General features: G+C 42.3%; 1 protein-coding gene and 1 long non-coding RNA gene across 2 annotated transcripts in view; one reads left to right on the top strand and one right to left on the bottom strand.

Moving 5' to 3' along the window:
- The window catches only part of LOC135242461 (uncharacterized), a 208507-nt gene extending 205241 nt beyond the window's left edge, over positions 1-3266 (top strand). Inside the window, exon 3 of the long non-coding RNA XR_010326353.1 lies at positions 3131-3266. This is a non-coding gene — a long non-coding RNA (uncharacterized LOC135242461). The remainder of the gene's footprint in view (positions 1-3130) is intronic.
- LOC135242400 (protein NLRC3-like) overlaps positions 1-20938 on the bottom strand; it is a 1894071-nt gene that overhangs the window by 801570 nt on the left and 1071563 nt on the right. The gene's annotated exons all lie outside the window — the stretch shown is intronic.

The raw sequence follows: 20938 nt of genomic DNA, 5'->3' as shown, positions 1-20938 counted from the left end.
ATTGGGTCGTGTAGGTGAAGATTTGGCTGGTGTCAGTGAAATGTCCAATGGGGAGACATGTTGTTAGTGGGATGGGCGGCAGGAAAAATAAGAATGAGAAGAAGAAGAAGAAGAAGAAGAAGAAGAAAGAGAAGAAGAAGAAGAAGGAGAAAACGCAAAATCCCCTTAGTTTGGAGCTTTATTGTGTGGACATGTGAAGTTGTTTATGAATTCTGTTTGTTGAAATGGGGTCAGAATGTACAGAATTTAATGTTTTTAAGGGCTGAGTGTCTGTGGCTGTTGTGGTTATTTCTGTGGGGAACCCTGAAAAGTGCCAAACTCTCGGTGCTGTATAGGTATGGGGCATGCCCCCGCCAAGGCGTAACTTGGCGGGATGGCATACCTGCCATCCAAATAACTTGGCGGGATGGCATACCTGCCATCCCAATATTTATAAATCAATGACAAACTATGTTCTACAGCATATCCACCAATTTACCCACCCAGATATAATTTCTGATTAACAATGTTGTACATTTTAAGCTCTCATAAAACGTCAGCAGTACAGATTCTGATGTAGTCAGCTGAAAGGAACTTCTTAGCTTACAAAGGAGACGGTACAGTAGAATGGGCACATCCAATTTGTTCAGGTGCAGGGCATAAACAATATGTAGAGTAAAAAAAATGTCTGATGTTTGAACAGACGAGGTAGAATTTGTGTCATTTCAAACAAATTGGAATATGGGTTTAACATCAGCATGCCTTTGGAGCTGAGATATGCAAGTGAGTACGTTTAACATGGTCGGTGAAAATAGCGGCGATGTGTGTTATTCAACCAATCATTTAAACAGAAACATTTACACTCTAGACATTTGACAGGTAAACAGTAAAAATAACACATACAGATGCAACATTACAAACTTACACCAGCAGGCCTTATCTGATAGAAGAAAAATAATCACATTATCAGAACAGACAGAACAGACATTGCCACAGGAATACCTAACACAAATGCAATTTTCCCCCATGTGGAATAAGCCAGTATTTTGGAAAAACAGAGTTGCGCGGTCTTTAATAAAAATGATTAGCATGTCTTACAGGCTCGTCACGTAACAGAAATAATATAAAATGACACAAACACAACAATCCTGTAATGTAATTACTGTATCACATTTTGCAGTAAATTATTGACTTATCAATGTTCAGTCCAAAAGCTCTTATTAGATGCCACTGTTGACATTTTTTAGTTTGGCCCTACAATCCTTCCAGCTTCTCCCATTGTTATGCCTGGATTTATGACATGGTCAATCACTGTGGCTCTAAATTAATTAGATACAGCAGTATTTCTTCTACCTGCTTGACCACAACCTCAGCCACAGCCTCAGCCACGACCCGTCCATCAGTACCAACTGCATTGGGCTGCTCCATGTTGTCAGACACTGCTGAATGTAGTGCTGTAAAACAGCCTTTTATGTTGGGATTACCAATCATGCTGCAATGCTACTCACCTGGGCAATGTTGCTGGAAGTGACGAGACAGGACTGCAAACATCTTGACTTCACTTCACAATCTGCATGTCTAGCAATAAGCATTGGAACACTGTACTAATACAAGACGACTGTATTGTGAAAACTGAGAGTGATTTAGAGTTGTGGACTTTGTGGGTAGGTAATGCAATTAGTGTCTTAGGGTAAGAATTTTGCCAGTCAGTTTGGCAAATTGAGTTTTCCACATTGAGCCAAAGCAATCATAACATACTGTAATGCATTTCTAATGTGTGACTGCAGATATTAGAAATGCATCTGAAAAAATGAGAAAAAATGTAGGGTCTCAGGAACATCTCAAGAGACTGTATGTCATGCAAACCACACTTCTGTCCTGATTTTGGCTTACTGGTCTAACCATTCAACTGATGTGCAGCAGACCCAGGTTCAAACCTACAGGAAAACCATTTATTTGAGAGGTAACATAAATATACCAGCTCAATGGACAAGCAGTGACTTTTCAAAATGTATTGAGTTGTGGTTACACTACAGTAACAGAATCAAGCATTCATCAGACACTACACAACTTTTCTTATAACAGATTTTATTTCCACTACTGTAGATGAATGTCATTGCTTCAACTGCAGATTTTAGCCCCATGCTGATCCACTCATATTGAGCCCAAACATTACCCCATACAGAATATGTAATAAGTACCAGTGTCACAGGAGTTCAATACATCACACAATAATAAATCATAACAGCAAAACATTTGATATTTTTATAATTCAGGTTTAATCACTGCATATTATTGTCTGAAAATACAGAAAATTAAAGCAAAAAAAAACAGAACAAAAAAAACAAAAAAAAACAATCCTATCAGAATAAATAAGGAAACTCAATCCATCATTGTTTACAGTAATGAAATGAAATAAGTACACTGCAGTGATCATTCTGCATTCTCCCTATCAGTTGCATTTGCCCACAGAAATTTGCACATTGGAACTCATTGGAACACATTGTGAAAATGAATGAAAGCAACTGTAAAAACTAGTAAAATGCACATTTAAGTGGAGGAGTTTGCCACTGGCTTCTTTTAAAAAAGATGCAGATACAGGAGACAGAATAATTACTTCAAAAACATTTTACTCTGCCATCTTTTGGCATTATTACTCTCAATGTTATATTAATGTTTTAATAAAGTACACAAACACACTTTGAACATTTGAAATATACATTTATCAAAATGTAAAAAAATAAAATCATATTTAAATAGCGAGTGCTTAACCTGAACCTGCTAAAAGATCATACTCTTATGTACAGGGTTTAAGCTGTACTGAGGCTAATATTGGGCACAGCTGAAATTGCAGTGGTAAGGCATTGGTCAAGGAAGGTTGCAAGTGTGTCGACGTGTGTGCGTGTGTGTGATTGGGTGAGAGTGTGTTTCTGTGTGTGTGCATTTGTGAATGTGTGTGTGCATGCGTACGTTTGTGGGAGTGACTGTTGATGTGAACATGTGTGTGAGTGCGTGAGTATGCGTGTGTGTGTGTTCTCGGGTTGCGTGTGTGAATGGGTAAGAGAATGTGTGTGTGTGTGTGTGTGCATGCATGTATGTGTGTATGCATGTGTGAGAGTATGATTGAGTGCATGAGTATGTGTGCACACAGGTGCGTATGGGTAAGAGAAAGTGTGTGTGCGTGCATTTGTGTGAATGTGTGTGAGACTGTGTATTTGAGTGTGTGCGCGTGCAAGAGAATGAGTGTATGCATGTGTATGTGTGTGTGCGTGAGAGTGCCTTTGTGAATGTGTGTGTTTATACGTGTGTGTGTGTATGTATGGGTATGAGAATGTTTGTGTACACATGTGTATATGGTGTGTGCACGCATGTAAATGTATGCATGTGTGTGCATGTATGAGTGCATGAGTATGTGTGTGTGTGCGTATAGGTAATAGAATGTGTGTGTATACGTGTGTATATGGTGTGTGCATGTGTGAGTGCATGAGTATGTGTGTATGTGCATATGGGTAATAGAATGTGTGTGTATACATGTGTGTGCATGCGTATGGGAATGAGAATGTGTGTGTGTTGACACATGTTTGTGTTTGTGCATGAGTGCATGAGTGTGTGTGTGTGTGCGCATGCGTTTGTGAATGTGTGTGTCTGTATACTGTATGTGAGTGTGTGAGTGAGAGAAAGAGTGTGTGTGTGTGTGCATACGGGTATGAGCGTGTGTATGTTTGCATGCGTGTGTGTGTGTGTGCGTGAGATTGTGTGTGTCTGTGTGTAGGTGTGTGTGAGTGACTGGGTGTGAGAGAGTGTGCGTGCGTAGGTGTGTGAGCGTGTGTGCATGACTGAGAGAGAAAGGGTGTGTGTGAGTGATGGAGTGTATGTGAGAGAGAGAGGGTGTGTGTGTGTGTGTGTGACTGAGTGCGAGAGTAAGTGTAGGTGTGTGAGTGCGTGTGTGTGTGGGTCTAGTTGCATATGAGTGTGTGTATATATATATGTGAGTGTGTGATTGAGTGTGTGTGTATACAAGTGTGTGTGTGTGTATGAGTGTGTGTGTGTGTGTGTATGTGAGTGTGTGTGTATATATGTGTGTGTGTGTGTGTGTGTGTGTGTGTGTGTGTAGGTGTGGGTGTGTGAGGGTCTAGGTGTATATGAGTGTTTGTGTTTATATATGTGTGTGAGTGTGTGATTGAGTGTGTGTGTATGTGTATATGAGTGTGTGTATATATGTGTGTCTGTGTGTGTGTGTGTGTGGGCATGCGTTCGAATGTGTATGCGCACGTGTGTGTGTGTATGCGTGTGTGTGTGCATGTTTGTGTGTGTGCGCATGTGTGTGTGTCTCTACTCCAGTTAGCAGAGGGACACTGAGGAGTTTGTGTGTTGACACGTGTTTGTGTCTCTGCATGCATGTATGTGTGTGTGCGTGAGTGCACAAGTTTGTGTGTGTGTGCGTGCGTTTGTGTGAATGTGTGTGGATGTGAGTGTGTGTGTGTGAGAGAGAGGATGTGTGTGTGTGTGTGTGAGTGACTGAGTATGAGAGAGAGAGTGTGTGTGTATACGGTTATGAGCGTGTGTATGTATGCATGCATGTGTGTGTGCGTGCGTGAGAGTGCATGGTGAATGTGTGTGTTTGTGTGTGTCCGTGTGTAGGTGTGTGTGTGCATGTGTGTGATTGGGGGCGTGAGTGATTTGGTGTGAGAAAGTGTGTATGTGTGTGTAAGTGTGTGAGTGTGTGTGCACGAGTGTGAGTGTGAGAGAGAAAGGGTGTGTGTGAGAGTATGTGTGTGGATGTGTGTGTGTAGGTATGGGTGTGTGTGTCTATGTGTATCTGAGTGTGTGTGTGTGAGTTTGTGTGTATGTGTATATGAGTGTATGTGGTGTGTGTGATAGGGTATGTGAATGTGGTGTGTGTGTGTGTGTACGTGAGTGTGTGTGTGTGTGCGTGCATGCATGCGAGTGTGTATGCGCATGTGTGTGTGTGTGTATGCGTGTGTGCACGTGCATGTTTGTGTGTGCGCGCATGTGTGTGCTTGTTTGTGTGCGCGTGCGTGTTTGTGTGAGTGTGTGTGTGTGTGTGTGTGAATGTGTGTGTGTCTCTACTCCAGTTAGCAGAGGGACACTGAGGAGTCACACACATAAAATCCAGCACAGAGGGGTGTGTGTTGAGTGAAGTGTGTGTGGAGTCTGTGCAGGAGGGTCAGTGTGTCAGAGTCAGAGACGCTGTAGAAGGACAGAGTGCCGGCCGGACGGTCCACACACACTCCTACCCTGTACACACACACTCGTCTACCAGCACCATCACACACTCCTGCTCTGCGGTAGAGGGAGGGGGGGGCAGGTATGTGTGTTTGGTTCTCATTGTGCCTGACAGAGTATCTGAGTTTATCAGAGTCACTGAGTTTATCACACTCCAGACTCCAGGAGTTTTTATTGTATCCAAACCTACAGTCAGAACCCCGTCCTTTCCTGCTGATTCCTTTATATGTCACTGCTATAGAAACCCATCCCCCCTCAGACACACTGAACTCAGCCTCCCAGTAACAGCGCTCACACACACTCTCTCTGCACACAACCTGGGGTACATGCTCAAATCTCTCTGGATGATCAGGATATGGCTCCGCTCTCCCCCATGTGTGTGTCACCCTCCTGTTCCCCTCAGACAGAGACAGGTATCTGTATGTTGTGTTTGGATCCAGTGTGAGCTGACAGCCGTCTGCACACCAGAGACATTAATGAGATTAATTATCATTATTAATATTCACCTCATTATGTGTGTGAGAGAGAGAGAGCTGTGATAGTATCTCTGTGTGTGTTTGTGTACATGTGTGCTTCTGTTTGTGTGTTTATGTGTGTAAGAGAGAAGTCTCTCTCTCTCACACACACACACACACACACAGCAGAGTGTGTATCTATGGAAAGTGTTCTGTGTCGATACACACTCACATTTCCTGGGTCCTAGTTTGGTCCTGTTCTCTCCTCCATGGTCCACACTGTAAGAACAGCAAAACAGAATTTAGAATTTTAACCATCCTTTATTTACACTCTCAACACACCAATGACATCACATGAACAAAGACACAATAAAACACAAAACCAAGATCATATGAAAAACACACATCTGTCACAAAGGAAACTTATTCCATTTCTTCACCCTATTCCATGTGCAAAAATAGCTCCTCTCCCTCCACTGAACATAAAACACCCTTATAACACACACACTCTGAAACACACTCAGGTTCTCCATTGCTGTGTAATACTGAAACTCCACCATCGCTGTGTCCCTGATCAAACCCCTAACTACAACAACCACATCTTATTTACTGCAGTGATCCCCTGCAGCACCCTCCACAGGAGATCCCCAACCCTCTTGAGTAACGCTGGTTTGAACAGTGCCCTCCATGCCCCCCCCCCCAACTCCTTTTGTGTGTGTGTGTGTGTGTGTGTGTGTGTGTGTGTGTGTCCAGTTTAGCAGCAGACAGCGCTCTCACTCCTGAGTCTCCTGGGTGATTGTATCTCAGGTCCAGCTCTCTCAGGTGTGTGTGTTTGAGGTGCAGTGTGGAAACTCTCTGTACTTACAGCAGTGTGAGTGTGTCCAGTTTAGCAGTAGACAGCGCTCTCACTCCTGAGTCTCCTGGGTGATTGTATCTCAGGTCCAGCTCTCTCAGGTGTGAGGGGTTTGAACACAGAGCTGAAGCCAGAGAATCACAGCCTCTCTGTGTGACTCTACAGCCTGACAGCCTGCAGAGAGAAGGACACACACACCTTACACACATTGATATAAACTTACAGGGCTGTGTGTGTCAGACACATAGCAGTGTGTTACACACCTTAACACATTATAACTACAGGGCTGTGTGTCAACACTACAGGTGTTACCACTACACACTTAATATAACTAAGGGCTGTGTGTGTCAAACACATAGCAGTGTGTTACACACCTTACACACATTAATATAAACTAACAGGGCTGTGTGTGTCAAACACATAGCAGTGTGTTACACACCTTACACACATTAATATAAACTAACAGGGCTGTGTATGTCAAACACATAGAAGTGTGTTACACACCTTACTCACATTAATATAAACTAACAGGGCTATGTGTGTCAAACACATAGCAGTATGTTACACACCTTACACACATTAATATAAACTAGCAGGGCTGTGTGTGTTAAACACACAGCAGTGTGTTACACACCATACACACATTCATTGTCTTCAACCTTCTCAAGATCTCCCCTGCTGAGGTCACTCCACTGGCTACCAGTCACTGCAGGATCAAAGTCCTGACCCTCACCTACACTGCAGCCAATAGGACGGCCCCCGTCTACTTACAGCACATGATTAAATCCTATACGCCCACTTGACCACTGCCTTGCACACCCTGCCATCCGGGTAAAGGGTTCAATCTTGTCTCTACCACAGAGCTTCTCCACCCTAGCTCTCCAGTGGTGGAACAAACTCCCTGTTCCTCTACGAACCTCTCCCTCACTACCCATCTTCCGCCGTGGTCTGAAGATGCATCTCTTCATACTATACCTGGACTAACTATCACTACTCTGTAGATCATTTCTATCACTTAAATCCCCCTATTTCTACACATGTACCTCCTGTGCCACTCATGTTACATGTACCTCCATCCAGCACTTATTGTGCCTTGTATCATTGTCTAGATGTTGCTTGTAATGCCTCCTAGTTTGACTTAGCATAGGTTAGGTCAGAGTAATGTTCACTGTGTGAACTGGACTTAATGTGTTCATGGCTATGAATAACTGTGCAAAGTATTGTACCTTATCGGACCTGTGTTTTGTAGTTGTTCCAATTACCTTTTGTATGCACTTATTGTACGTCAATTTGGATAAAAGCGTCTGGCAAATAAATGTAATGTAACATAATATAAACTAACAGGGCTGTGTGTGTTAAACTAAAATAACATGAATGTGGAATGAGTCATTATCAAACACATTTGAGTTTACACCCCACTACAGTTCAGTAAACAGGACTAATTTCTTCATTCATTTGTGTAGTCGAATTCTACCAAGAGGAAGAACAGGAACATGCTGTTTCAGTTCTGTGGAGTGTCTGTTTTCACATTAGAAACATTGACATCAGTGTTGCATGTAGTCACATTGTAGCCCTTTGGATTGAAGGGGTTTGTGTTTGTACTCACCCCAGTCTCTGCAGTTTACAGTGTGGGTCCTCCAGTCCAGCACAGAGCACTCTCACTCCTGAATCCTGCAGCTGGTTGTCTCTGAGCTCCAGATCTCTCAGCTCTGAGTGAGGAGAACGCAGGACTGAGGCCAGAACATCACAGCAGGCCTCTGTGAGATTACACCAACCCAGCCTGTGGAGAGACCACACACACACAAACATGCACGCATGCACACAAACACACACACATGCACAAATTCTTTGTGACATTGTTCACCTTGACAGTTGATACATATGTACCTATGCATTCCTGAGATGTACACACAAAAACAGGGAGGGGGGTGTGTAAATTAAGTTCATAAAGTATTCTGACTAATCCACAATAGTCTAAGGCAATTACCGGGCTCTAATAACCCTTTCCATGTGATGAACTTATCTGATTTGCAAACACATTAATTTCATCTGCAAACACAAAAAACAGCATTTTTGTGGTGCACTTTACCTCACCTGACATGTTCTTCAGTTCATACAACATCTATACATTTCAAAGACGCTGAATATTCATCACTATGAATAGATAAATATAACTGTTAATGTATAACTACTCGTATAACCCATTAGCTAAATACATTACTGTTATAATGATAATATTTTCTTCCTAATCTTGATAACCATCAAGTTATCAAACAATTTAAGTTTAACAAATTATACAGTCTGTCAGGGTTTTGACATTCATTTTAAAATATTCAGCAAGGTGAAATGAAACCACATTCAATACAAAATTGCGCTCTTCCTTATTTACCTCTTGCTAAAGTAACGTGATGGTAACCATGACGACGCTGTTTAAAATGTGGCCGTAAGGAGGGTCGGTTGGTTACCATGACGATGCCAGCTCGCTCTGAGCTGTTTACTGTTACCTCAACTAATTCATTCTTTGAAAATACAGAACTACAGTTACATAACACAATTATTTAATAATAACTATTAACACTTTGCAAATATCATTTGTTTACCATTTACATCAAACAACATGACCCTCAAGTTGACACTTGTTGCCGTTGTTCTAAGTTCAGCTTTCGCTTTGACTCACAGGCACGAGTTAGCTAGCCAGCCAGCCCAACCTACCTTAACGTTACTTCATGACCCAACCTAGCTAGCGGAGCCAGAGAGGAACTAAGCAGCTAACTGTCACAGACAAATATATACACCAGTATATAAAATAACATGAAGGTTTTATCTAAAAGTGTCATGATATTATTGGTCAGACCTGCAATATTGTACCTGCTAACAGCAGAAGCAGTGCCGGAGCCGTGTACGAGCTGTGCTACACTTCAGTTCATCTGGCACGATTTTACAGCAATGCAACTACGGCATCAACTGGAATTACACTGCATCGCCATCTAGTGGTTGTATCAGAACAGCACAACTGATTACTGCCACATTTTTATTGCTGGTAGACACTAGATTTTCAAAAATGTGGTGTCTTTTGAAACTTCCACACATTGCACCTATGTTCTCCATGTCTTTACGCTATAATCCATCCAATCATTTTATTCTCACACGCTTTTGCAAATATAATAGGTTAATTATTGCATTACATTTAATTATTTTTGTATCAATGATAATAATAATGAAAATAAAAGCCTGATGTATTAGGTCATTTTTTCTTTTAAAACCCCTTATCAACATGTTTGGTAGCCCTTGTGGAGTAATATAAACTGCACAAAAAAAATTAATAAGTAGGGGCATTTGAAGATTATTAGAATACTCCTGTAAATGATGTTATTCTTTAGATGACAGGGGCTAGAGCCAGAATATTGATCTCTGAATCAGACACACAGCATGACTGCTTACAAAGGTATAATATCCAGGCTATGACTTAGGACTGGAACCACAGAAAAGTGACTAAACTAAACAATGTAACACTGCATCTAAACAGCAGCTCACATGTTGTTCAGATGGACACTCTCCCACCATGATGTACACACATACCCTGTAATAGCCAATAGTTAATGCCCGGCTTAAAAATACCATTTTATTCACAATCCTTTCAGAAACACCACAATCCTGAAAATTAAACATCCTGCTGGACTGAACTCTGACAGTTCTATAGATGTAATTCTGACCCAAATGGGCCCTTTTCCTATACTGTAAGCTCTCTGAATTGGGGCAATGGGCTCATCTACCTTTTCTATGATCTTTTCTCTGGGCTTAACCCTCCCATCCCATACTAGACGTGCAGCTGCCACCTTTCAGAGTGGACAGTGAGTTAGTTTTCAGTGCTGTAGGATGTTTGGCCACCACCAAAAGTAAAGACAAAACACATGTTTCATGTGTGGACAGTGAATTTGCTCATTTCCTTTTAGTTTTCTGTGACAAACTTCCCACAGCACTGCAAGCTAACACAGCTAAAGGCAGATTCACTGTAACAAGAAGTAATGCACATGCTCATATTTATGTATTGTGGTGAGGGCCTCTGGAGCCCCGCCCCTCCCTGCCATCAGCCGCCACTCAGCTCCATTTCACCTGTGTCACACCGGCCCAGTCTGCTGCCCCATGGACAGCGCCGGAGCGACAGGGCTGAGTTTCAGCACCTCCACTCCACACTCAGACCTGGACAGCGCCGGAGGGACAGGGCTGAGTTTCAGCACCTCCACTCCACACTCAGACCTGGACAGTGCCGGAGGGACAGGGCTGAGTTTCAGCACCTCCACTCCGCACTCAGACCTGGACAGCGCCGGAGGGACAGGGCTGAGTTTCAGCACCTCCACTCCGCACTCAGACCTGGACAGTGCCGGAGGGACAGGGCTGAGTTTCAGCACCTCCACTCCGCACTCAGACCTGGACAGCGCCGGAGGGACAGGGCTGAGTTTCAGCACCTCCACTCCACACTCAGACCTGGACAGCGCCGGAGGGACAGAGCTGAGTTTCAGCACCTCCACTCTGCACTCAGACCTGGACCTGAGATACAGTCAGGCCACCGGCAGCATACCAGTGCTTTTTCCACACCACTTTCCCCTTTGCCTGAGTAGCTGCTGGCCTTATATAGGCCTCATGGTGTCACTCCAGGGGTGTGCTGGCTTTCCCCTCACTGAGTGACTAACAGAGTCTGTGATTCTCGTTTTTTTTTTTTTGTTTTTTTTTGGCAGATTCGGACGTGCCCCTCCTCGTGGGCTGAATTTTGGACCTACCTGCACTTCCCTAGCACTTTTGCTTCCCCCAACATTTGAGTAGCCTGATCTCGTTTTGTGTTTCACTTTTCCCCTGTCTTCATTCATTGTGATACTGCTGTCACAATAAAAGTCCTCACACAAAAAAATGGCTACAAAGCTTCATGGCTACAAAAAATGTCATTATTTATTTATTAGTTTTCTTTAATGCAGATTCATGCACAAATGTTTCGGCATGTTGCCTTCGTCAGTGTGCAGGTACAATGATTAAGACATTCCACCTTCTTTTAAACAAGTAACAGCTGCCTTTCATTAGGGCTGCTGGCCAATTATTATGAGACAATTATTTATTAAAGCTGCTAGACAATCATAGTGAGACAATGAGATAAATTGGTAAATTGGTTAACAGCAGCAATCAAGGAGAATAGTAGAGGGGTGAATGTATCCATAAGTGGCCACAATAGAAGACATCAGGCTAAGCCGTTCATAAATCCATGTGGCCACTCGTGAGCCCAGTCACGCCCCTCAATCACAAATGCATTCAGGTTATACACTGTAAAATCGAAATCAACAAAAAAGCAGGCATAAAGGCCATACACAGAAATCTAAAGAAAAGGAATAAGGTCCAGCTCCTCATTGAGGCCCCCTGGTGACACAGATATAAGTCTATATCCAGAAGGCCTCTCTTTGGAGTAGTTTTTTCTCAAAGCCACCTCCCCTGCGGGCTGGCGTTACCTTTTCTATATCCATACATTGAAGGTCTTTAATAGAGTGTTCCTGTTCTATAAAGTGCCTTGCCACTGGTGAGGTGATATCACATCTTCTTATAGAGGATTTATGTTCCCCAAGTCGTTGTTTTAAAGCACGTGTAGTTTTACCTATATACACCTTGGGGCAGGGACACTTCAACATATAGATTACACCTTTTTACTGCAAGTGATACAAGATTTAATTTGATAAGATCTGGATGTTTGTGGACACACAAAATGATGTCCTTTCATCATATTACTACAAGATGCACAGCTCCTGCAAGGGAAACAACCAGTTATAAAAGCTTGTTTTTTCTCTTTAACTACTTTACTAGCATATTAGCCAAATTTCTTGCTCTATTATAAGTAAATAGAGCGGGGCTCTGAAAGGCTTGATTTAAGGAAGTGTCTGAGGACAAAATATGCCAGTGCTTGTTTACAATAGATCTAATTTTGTTAGAACAGTCATTGTCAGAACATAGTTAACAGAGAATGTCTTTTTTTGCTTACTCTGTGTTTTATTTAGCAGGTCATTTCTATTGAGACTTTTGTTTAGCGTCATTAAGCCATACTTCAGAGTATCCTCTTGAGCGAAAACGCTCAATGAGGAGCTCCGATTGTTTGTCGTATTCTTCTTCAGTGTCACAGATACGGCGAAGCCTATGCAACTGACTCACAGGTAACCCTTTCTTTAATGGTAATGGGTGATAACTGTCAGCTGACAAAATTGTATTTTTGTCAGTGGGCTTTCTATATACCGTAGTACTAAGGGAATTGCCTTTTTTAGTGACCAAGACATCTAAGAAGTGAATAGCTTCTGGGCTCTTCTCAACTGAAAAGGAAATAGATGGTAGTTTTGAATTAATGTAATTAACAAATTCCATCAGTTTAATTTCTGAATCGTTCCATATCATAAAACAATCATCAATATACCTTGTCCAGTATTTAATAGAACTTATGTAAGGATTGTTCTCATAAATATAATCAAGTTCAAATTTTACCATGAACAGACTGGCATAGTTGGGAGCTAATGGAGTCCCCATGGCAGTGCCATGTGTTTGCAAGTAGTAATCTTCATCAAAGAGAAAATAACTGAGTGAGACTGATAAGAAACTCAGTAGGCACACTACCTTCAAGAAAGAATCTCAGAGCTCAGGATCAATCAGATTTGACTAATGCTTGTGACAATGCTTGTAAAAAATAACTGTGGTGTCTTTCAAGTATGATGATAATAGCTTAACTAAGGGGTAAACATGAAAGTCCACAAACCGAGAGATGTTCTCAGTAACGGAGCCAATGCCTGATACTATAGGCCTCAAAGGAGGATCTTCAAGGGATTTATGAATCTTAGGCAAAGCATATAGTACAGGTATGGCAGGGTGATTCACAGAGACATATTTAAATTCCAAGATTGCTATTGTTAACCAATGTATCTATTGTCTCACTATGATTGTCTAGCAGCCTTAATAAATAATTGTCTCATAATAATTGGCCAGCTAATGAAAGGCAGCTGTTACCTGTTTATAAGAAGGTGGAATGTCTTAATCATTGTACCTGCACACTGAAGAAGGCAACACGCCAAAACGTTTGTGCATGAATCTGCATTAAAGAAAACTAATAAAAAATAAATAATGACATTTTTTTGAAGCTTTGTAGCCATTTTTTTGAGTGCGAACCAATTTCTTTTCAATTGACGACATTTCTTTGGTTTCTACGCACCAAACAAATTAAAACGGGTGAGCGCGGTGATTTCTCTTGTTATGAACAATAAAAGTCCTCTACAGGCATGTTGCCAGCACTGTCTGCCTCGTCTGTGCCTCGTTCCCGTAACATACAGTATGGATGTGATAAAAGTTTATTAAAGGAGGTGAAAGATATGGAATTGAAGGTATCTGTAAGTGGGAGAAAAATCACAACCAGTACCTGTACAACATGCCATATAAATGCTCTGCCCGTTTGCAAATGTTGCACACAATGCAAATCATGCAACTATGCAGACTACACAGAAGTATAAAACAGTCCTTAGAAGGACCATCACTGTCAACCCTTGCAGGAGGAGTATGCAACACATACAGGAATGATAGATTCAATCATTAGGGCACACCAGTAGTACAATGCCCCTTATTTACTGTCAGGAGAATTACCATGCAGTGCCCCCATACCCTGTAATAAGGGGGGGGGGGGGGGATGGCAGTAGGTACTAGAGTTTTGGTCAGGTCAGACTCTATTTTGTCAAATGTAAACTAGTGTGGATTGCGGGAGATGTTCTCTGGATATCATTTAAGGGAAGCTCAAACAATTTACTTCATTGTCCAAAGTCCTTTCATAAAAAGCATTTTTGGTATGCATCACAATTTCTTCGTGTTCCGTTTCATTATCTTACAATCTCTTCAGGTGCATGTCCTTTCCTCTCTTACAGCATAGCGTCCAGTCCATCTTGCCATATCTTGTAAATAAAATGATTGAATCTTAACACTGTTAAAGATTTCTATTCATGGTTATTGGCAACTCTCATACTGTGTCATAAAGTGCTCTTTCTCTTACAGCGCATATAAAGTACGTGGCTTACTTATACACTGTGCATCTCTGCTAGAACAAATCACTGCATTGGTGCCATAAATAAACTTCTCTTTCATAATCTTGTGTTTGAAAGCCAACTTTAGGGAATGACATCCAGTCCAGACCCCCATAGAAGCATCCAGTTGCACCAAGTGTGGATCTGACAGATAGTAGCATGTCCAATGCGAAAGGAGGCTAATGCCCTCCTGGAAGAGCACATAGAACACCGCAGCGCTACTATAGCCAAGGGCTACAGACAATAGCCAAGGGCTACAGACTCCAGAGTGAAACCCCCCATTTCAACAGAGTCATTTACTCTCAAACACAAGAGAGCGCTCCCATGTTTAAGAGGAATAAATTCCTTCCCTCTTACAAAAAGTGGGAAATACGCGTGGTTCCCAGAGATCAAACCCAACAGTTTTTATTTTCATTATTTCCAGCTCCCAAAGAAGGACGGTTCTCAACTTCCTATTTTGGATCTCAGTGTTAAACAAACATTTGAGGCAGTATAATTTCAAAATGTTAACACACAGCACTCTTTCACATTCAATATTTCAAAAAGATTGGAAAATTTTGTGCAATTCTTTTAATCAATCGTCAGCACCCAATAATTGATTAATAATGATTAACTGATTAGATTAAAATCTACTCCATGGCCTATAAAAAGAATGACTTAAAATATGTTTAACTTAATACTTTTTTTTTTGTTAAGGAATATGAGCATGTCTATGTGCTTTGGGGTCAGTCTGGTGTGCAGTCTGCAGAAGGTGAGACCAGCAGCTGAGAAGATGCGCTCAGATGGCACTGATGTTCCAGGAATGGACCAATAACGTTTCACTAATGCTGCCAGTCAAGGGAACCGTGACTCTCTAATTTAACATTAAGAAACGTCTCTTTAATTTGAAATCTAATCACCAACATTAGGTTATTCATTGAAATGGTTTATTGAAATGTAACTGTTTAATCTATAGAAATTCATCAATCAGCATTAAGAATTAACAGTTAATTAACTTAACATCACTATTTCACATCAGTAAATCTGAAAGATGCCTTCTTCCACGTAAGCATTTATCCCCCTCACACAAAATTCCTCCGCTTCGCCCATCGTGGTGTTTGCTACAAATACACAGTTCCACCCTTCAGCCTTTCCCTGAGCCCACGGGTGTTCTGTATTTGTGTAGAGGCGGCTACTGAGACTAATGAGGCTCAGAATACTGACTTATACAGATGATTAGCTAATTATTGCCAATTCAAAACCCAGAGTTGTGCAGGACACTCAGCGAGTTCTGACGCATCTGTTGTCTCTTGGTTTCAGAGCAATCTCTCCCCATCCTGGAGCGTAACGTTCTTGGGAGAGTATTTATACTCTGTATCCATGTGAGCTTGTCTATCAGCGGACCGCATTTTATCTCTCAGAGTATATCTCTCTCAGTCCAAGCCCGGCTCGAGAGTACAGTATCACACATGCCTTAGACTACAGGAGCTGATGGTGTCAGCCTCTCAGGCTTTGCCACTGGGGCTGTTAAGAATGAGGGCCTTTTTGAGGTGGATTTCATCCCTCCACCTCACAGTGAAACACAAGCACTCAGCAACTCTGCGTCACTGGGAAAACACAGACTTTTACACTCAGGGAACCCCTCTCAGGATCATTCTCATATGGAAAAAAAGGACAGACACATCCCTCTCTGGGGTGGGGGGTCTCAGGAGGGTTACATGGTGAATCAATTTTCTTTTAGCTATTAACTATATGGATAGCTCTCAGATATTTTCTTCCCTGTCTAAGGGTACATCATGTGCTGGTACGCTGCGATAATGACTGCGGCAGCATGTGTAAATCATCAAGGTGGCATGCGCTCCCTCCAGCTCCATGGTCTAGCCCACAGACTGTTGATCTGGAGCAGCCGTCACTTTCTGTGGTTACGCGTGACCCATGTTGCTTTAGGCTTGCTCCTGTGGGGGTCTAGGCCAGGGTTGTCTGTGAAGCGTATTGTGACAATTGCTGTGAAATACGCTATATAAATAAAATTTGATTGATTGATTGATGTTCCAGGAATTCTGAACACAAGCTCTGATCTGCTGACAAGGAGAAACCCACTGTAATGGTGTCTCCATCCCCAGACTCTGGAAATGTTACTGCAGTGATTATCCCTCTCCTTTATGTACAGCCATGCACGCTCCCGCTACGCACGGACCTCCTGTCTCAGGTGAACAGGGAAATACACCATCCCTGCCCCGAGCGAGTAGCTCTATGGGCTTGGCCCGTGAGAGGCATGACCTCAACGCATTAGGACTTCCCCTCGCATGACTGCAACCATCTAGAGCACGAGAGCGCCCTCTACCAGGTCACTTTATGACAATAAGTGTCAAGTGTTTTAAAGATGGTGTGCCTCTCGTCAGTCAGTGCCTTACCAGTGCTCAGTTACTGACGTGTTGCGCTTTTCACAGAACCTTATGGATAAATATAAATCCTTTTATACCCTTAAGGTCTACCTGACAGCTATCACTGCTTGTCATGCTGGTTTCAGACTATGCAGTGGGGCAGCACCCCCTCATTCACAGGTTCATGAAGGGGGCTCACTGTTCTCTGCCTGTTGCTAAAAAGCTTGAGATTTATCACAGGTGCTGAAGGCTCGGTCTGTAAGGCCGTTTGAGCTTATAAATTAGATTACAATTATTGTCTCTCCAGACAGCGTTGATGCTTGCACTAGCCTCAGATAAGTGAGTCAGTAACCTCCATGCGCTCTCAGTGCAACTCTTTATTCAGCAGCAGGCTGGGTTTCTTCAGATACTTTAGCTAGGTTCACCAGGAGACCAGTAGCCTACTCGATTCTGGGGGTGAGCTCTGTGTGAGGTGAACACATCTCCCCTCATCTGCTATGGGTTTCAGTACTTCACATTGTTCCTGTACCCTGGCTATAGGAATGTCAGTGGAATGTCTTTAGTACTGCCCTACACAAGATGTGCCAGACACCACCCTCCCCATTCACATTCACACACACCAACACACACTCTGCAACAACTTCCCACTGTTAGCGACAGATGGCCACATATAGAGTTCAATCATTGTAAGGCAATACAACATCTGCAGATCAAATGGGTGTGCCCCGGGGAGTCTGGTGCAATGTTTATTCCTTCCTGGGAATGTTCTCAATTGGCAATAATCACTGACCAGAATAGTTAAGCCCTCACTTGTGGCTGTCTCGTTGAGATTCAGACAGGTTGCTTGTTGAGGCACCATGGTGAATCTCCCTTTGTGCATCGTAATAAAACCTTTTCAATTGGAAAGTGGTCATCAGTGTGTTACTTCACTGGTCCCAACATGGTTCCACAAAAGGAGAAGATTCCCAACAGACTTAATTCCCAAGACCTGACAGCGTCTCAACTAACAAAACATAACATAACAACATAACATAACATACGCTGAGAACAGGCCATTCAGCCCAACAATGCTTGCCAATTTTCAAACTAAATTGTACCTATTGCTCTGATTACCTACAGACTAGACAGAATCTAACATGGTATCAAGCCTAGTCTTAAAAATCCCCAGAGTTTCTGCCCCTACTACATGACCTGGCAGGCCATTCCACACAGTGACTGAAATTTAGCTAATTTCTATTTATGGCCCCTCGTTCTACATACAGAACTCAAGGAGTTTGTCTGTACGCTCTAGGAGATCTCCTACCTGCTGAGACGGAGACACCAAGACCGCAACTTAAAAATGCTTTAAGTGGCTCCGGACAACTAGCAGCAGAAACTGGGGAGGCACTTTAAACTAGAAAAATAAGGCACTTTAAACTAACTAATATTGAGTGTTTAAATAAGAATGACCAGGTGCAGAATTAATTGGGTTAGCCTAAATGAACTACCTTACCTTTTACAAAATGGCAATTACTAAATAGCAATAATTGAAGGAACTTGTGTACTAGGTAATATTTTATTCATATATCTCAGGACGCCGCCAGGCTGCCATTGTAAATAAGAATTTGTTCTTAATGACTTGCCTGGTGAAATAAAAGCGAAATAAAAAATAAATAAATAAAAAGGACAAAATAAAACCAAAATTCATCCAGAACCAGATTATATTAAACTACTGCTAACATTCGCACATAACAATAAAGGCAAACTATCTAACAACAGTTATGTTTTGCTCCTGGGAAAGCGAACAACCAAAAACCTCTTGTCGGCAAGAAGGTGGCCGAATTAGCTAACCGGCTGGGGAGGAAAAAAGTGGAAAATTCCCTCCTTGTCCCCTGACGGCAACAAAGATTTTCACCTACTGAGCAAAACAATCTTACTTTACTTTTAATATGGGTTTTAAAAACTAATGAAATAACAAATACACATTTCAAAGCACAACACAATCCTGTAACTAACTTTTCCAAACTCCACAAGACTTCTTCCTCTCTCTCTCTACCACAAACAGGAAGTGCATGTCAGGCTCAAGCAATCGAGCCACAGCTGTGAGCATAGGGCAATCTGGGAGTTGTCCATATCTCCCCGTTGGTGGATCTCAAACACAACATGATGAAAGATAACTTTAGGTTACTGTCATAACCAGGGGTGCAATTGGGATTTGGGAGGTGGGTGGACCATGAGATCCGGTGGGAGGCGGGTGAAAAAAGGTACAATGAATATCTCAGCTCAAAACAGTTTTATCTTTAATGTATTGTGCGCATATTTGCAATTAAGGAAAACAATGTTTTGAAAAGAATGAATACTATTGATGCAAGCTTTTACATAATATATTTCAAGTTTATTAAGTGTCATTAATGCTGAGAATTTTTTTTACCCATGAAAATAATTGGTCATCCTCCTCTTGTCCTCACTTTCTTCCTCCTTTATCCATCTTTCTTAAACTGGTGAGGCACAAAACTTTCTTTTAAACTGATCATTGATCTTGTCACGTCCCTGCCGTTTCTCATGTTTTCTGTTTTGCCTCGTGCATCTTGTCTCTTTTTTCACCATCTTTGCTCGCCTCCACAGCGGAGGTGGGTCTCGGTTTCAGCGATCCCTGAATACCTCATTTTACCCACCTGATTCCCCTATATTCCGCATGCTTTCCCGTCACGCTCACCAGTATTTAGGCCTATTCTCGGCTCGCCTACCACTCCCTGCCAGATCGTTGCCTCTGTTCCTTGCAACTTTTCGTCGGCTTGCGTAAAAGATTGTGAATTCTCTTTAGTCTTCTTCCCCGGTTTTTTCCTAGCTCTTATTGGGATGGCAGGTATGCCATCCCGCCAAGTTACGCCTTGGCGGGGGCATGCCCCATACCTATACAGCAGAGAGAGTTTGGCACTTTTCAGGGTTCCCCACAGAAATAACCACAACAGCCACAGACACTCAGCCCTTAAAAACATTAAATTCTGTACATTCTGACCCCATTTCAACAGACAGAATTCATAAACAACTTCACATGTCCACACAATAAAGCTCCAAACTAAGGGGATTTTGCGTTTTCTCCTTCTTCTTCTTCCTCTCTTTCTTCTTCTCTTTCTTCTTCTTCTTCTTCTTCTTCTTCTCATTCTTATTTTTCCTGCCGCCTATCCCACTAACAACATGTCTCCCCATTGGACATTTCACTGACACCAGCCAAATCTTCACCTACACGACCCAATCAAAAACGCGCATACACACGCAAAATGCCCATACCTTTTTACTCTGAAACATTTCCAGTTTAAACAGTTGGGCAAGTGGGCAAGGTTACAGTCTTGAGAACACGAAGTCGTAGGTTCAAGCCCAGCTAGGAACGTGTTTCTTTAACCTGCTTCGACCCTCACTAATTATTGTCTACTACTTATCAATTATTGCTTTTGCACCATATCTACCCGCCGTTCACCGTTCAGTTATTAACCGGCTACAATATTGCTAAGCCATATGGATTCAACGGGAGCTCTTCTGTGCTTACTGGCCTGTGTTCTTCTTTAAAACCACCGGCAGGTTTGCTAATGATATGTCACGCATTGCATAGCTATGGCATGGTGCTGCACTAACGAAGTCACAGACTGGTAAACCTCCGGTTGAAGGCTTGAATCCCGACTCGCCCTCAGGCAGATCATTTCCTCTTTTACACTAACGTTTTCTTACGGTTATATTTGCTTTACCAAAACTCACTCACGGCCACCCATATGCATTTCATGACGGCAAATGTATTCCTTTTATTAAAAAGTTACACCAGTTCACCGCTGTGCCATTTCTACTAACTATATTTCTTCACTTGGCTACCGTACAAAACCTTCATATCAGCAAACGCCACGTTTCTACATTCATGTTACCTCGCCCTGTTCTCTATCTAGCCACATAGGCTACAAACAATTACTACGTATGTACGTTCTGCAACTC

This window comes from Anguilla rostrata, chromosome 16, assembly GCF_018555375.3.
Source record: "Anguilla rostrata isolate EN2019 chromosome 16, ASM1855537v3, whole genome shotgun sequence".
NCBI classification, from domain to species: Eukaryota; Metazoa; Chordata; class Actinopteri; order Anguilliformes; family Anguillidae; genus Anguilla; species Anguilla rostrata.
Note: the sequence above shows the minus strand (reverse complement) of the source record. Positions and strands in the feature narration are given on the sequence as shown.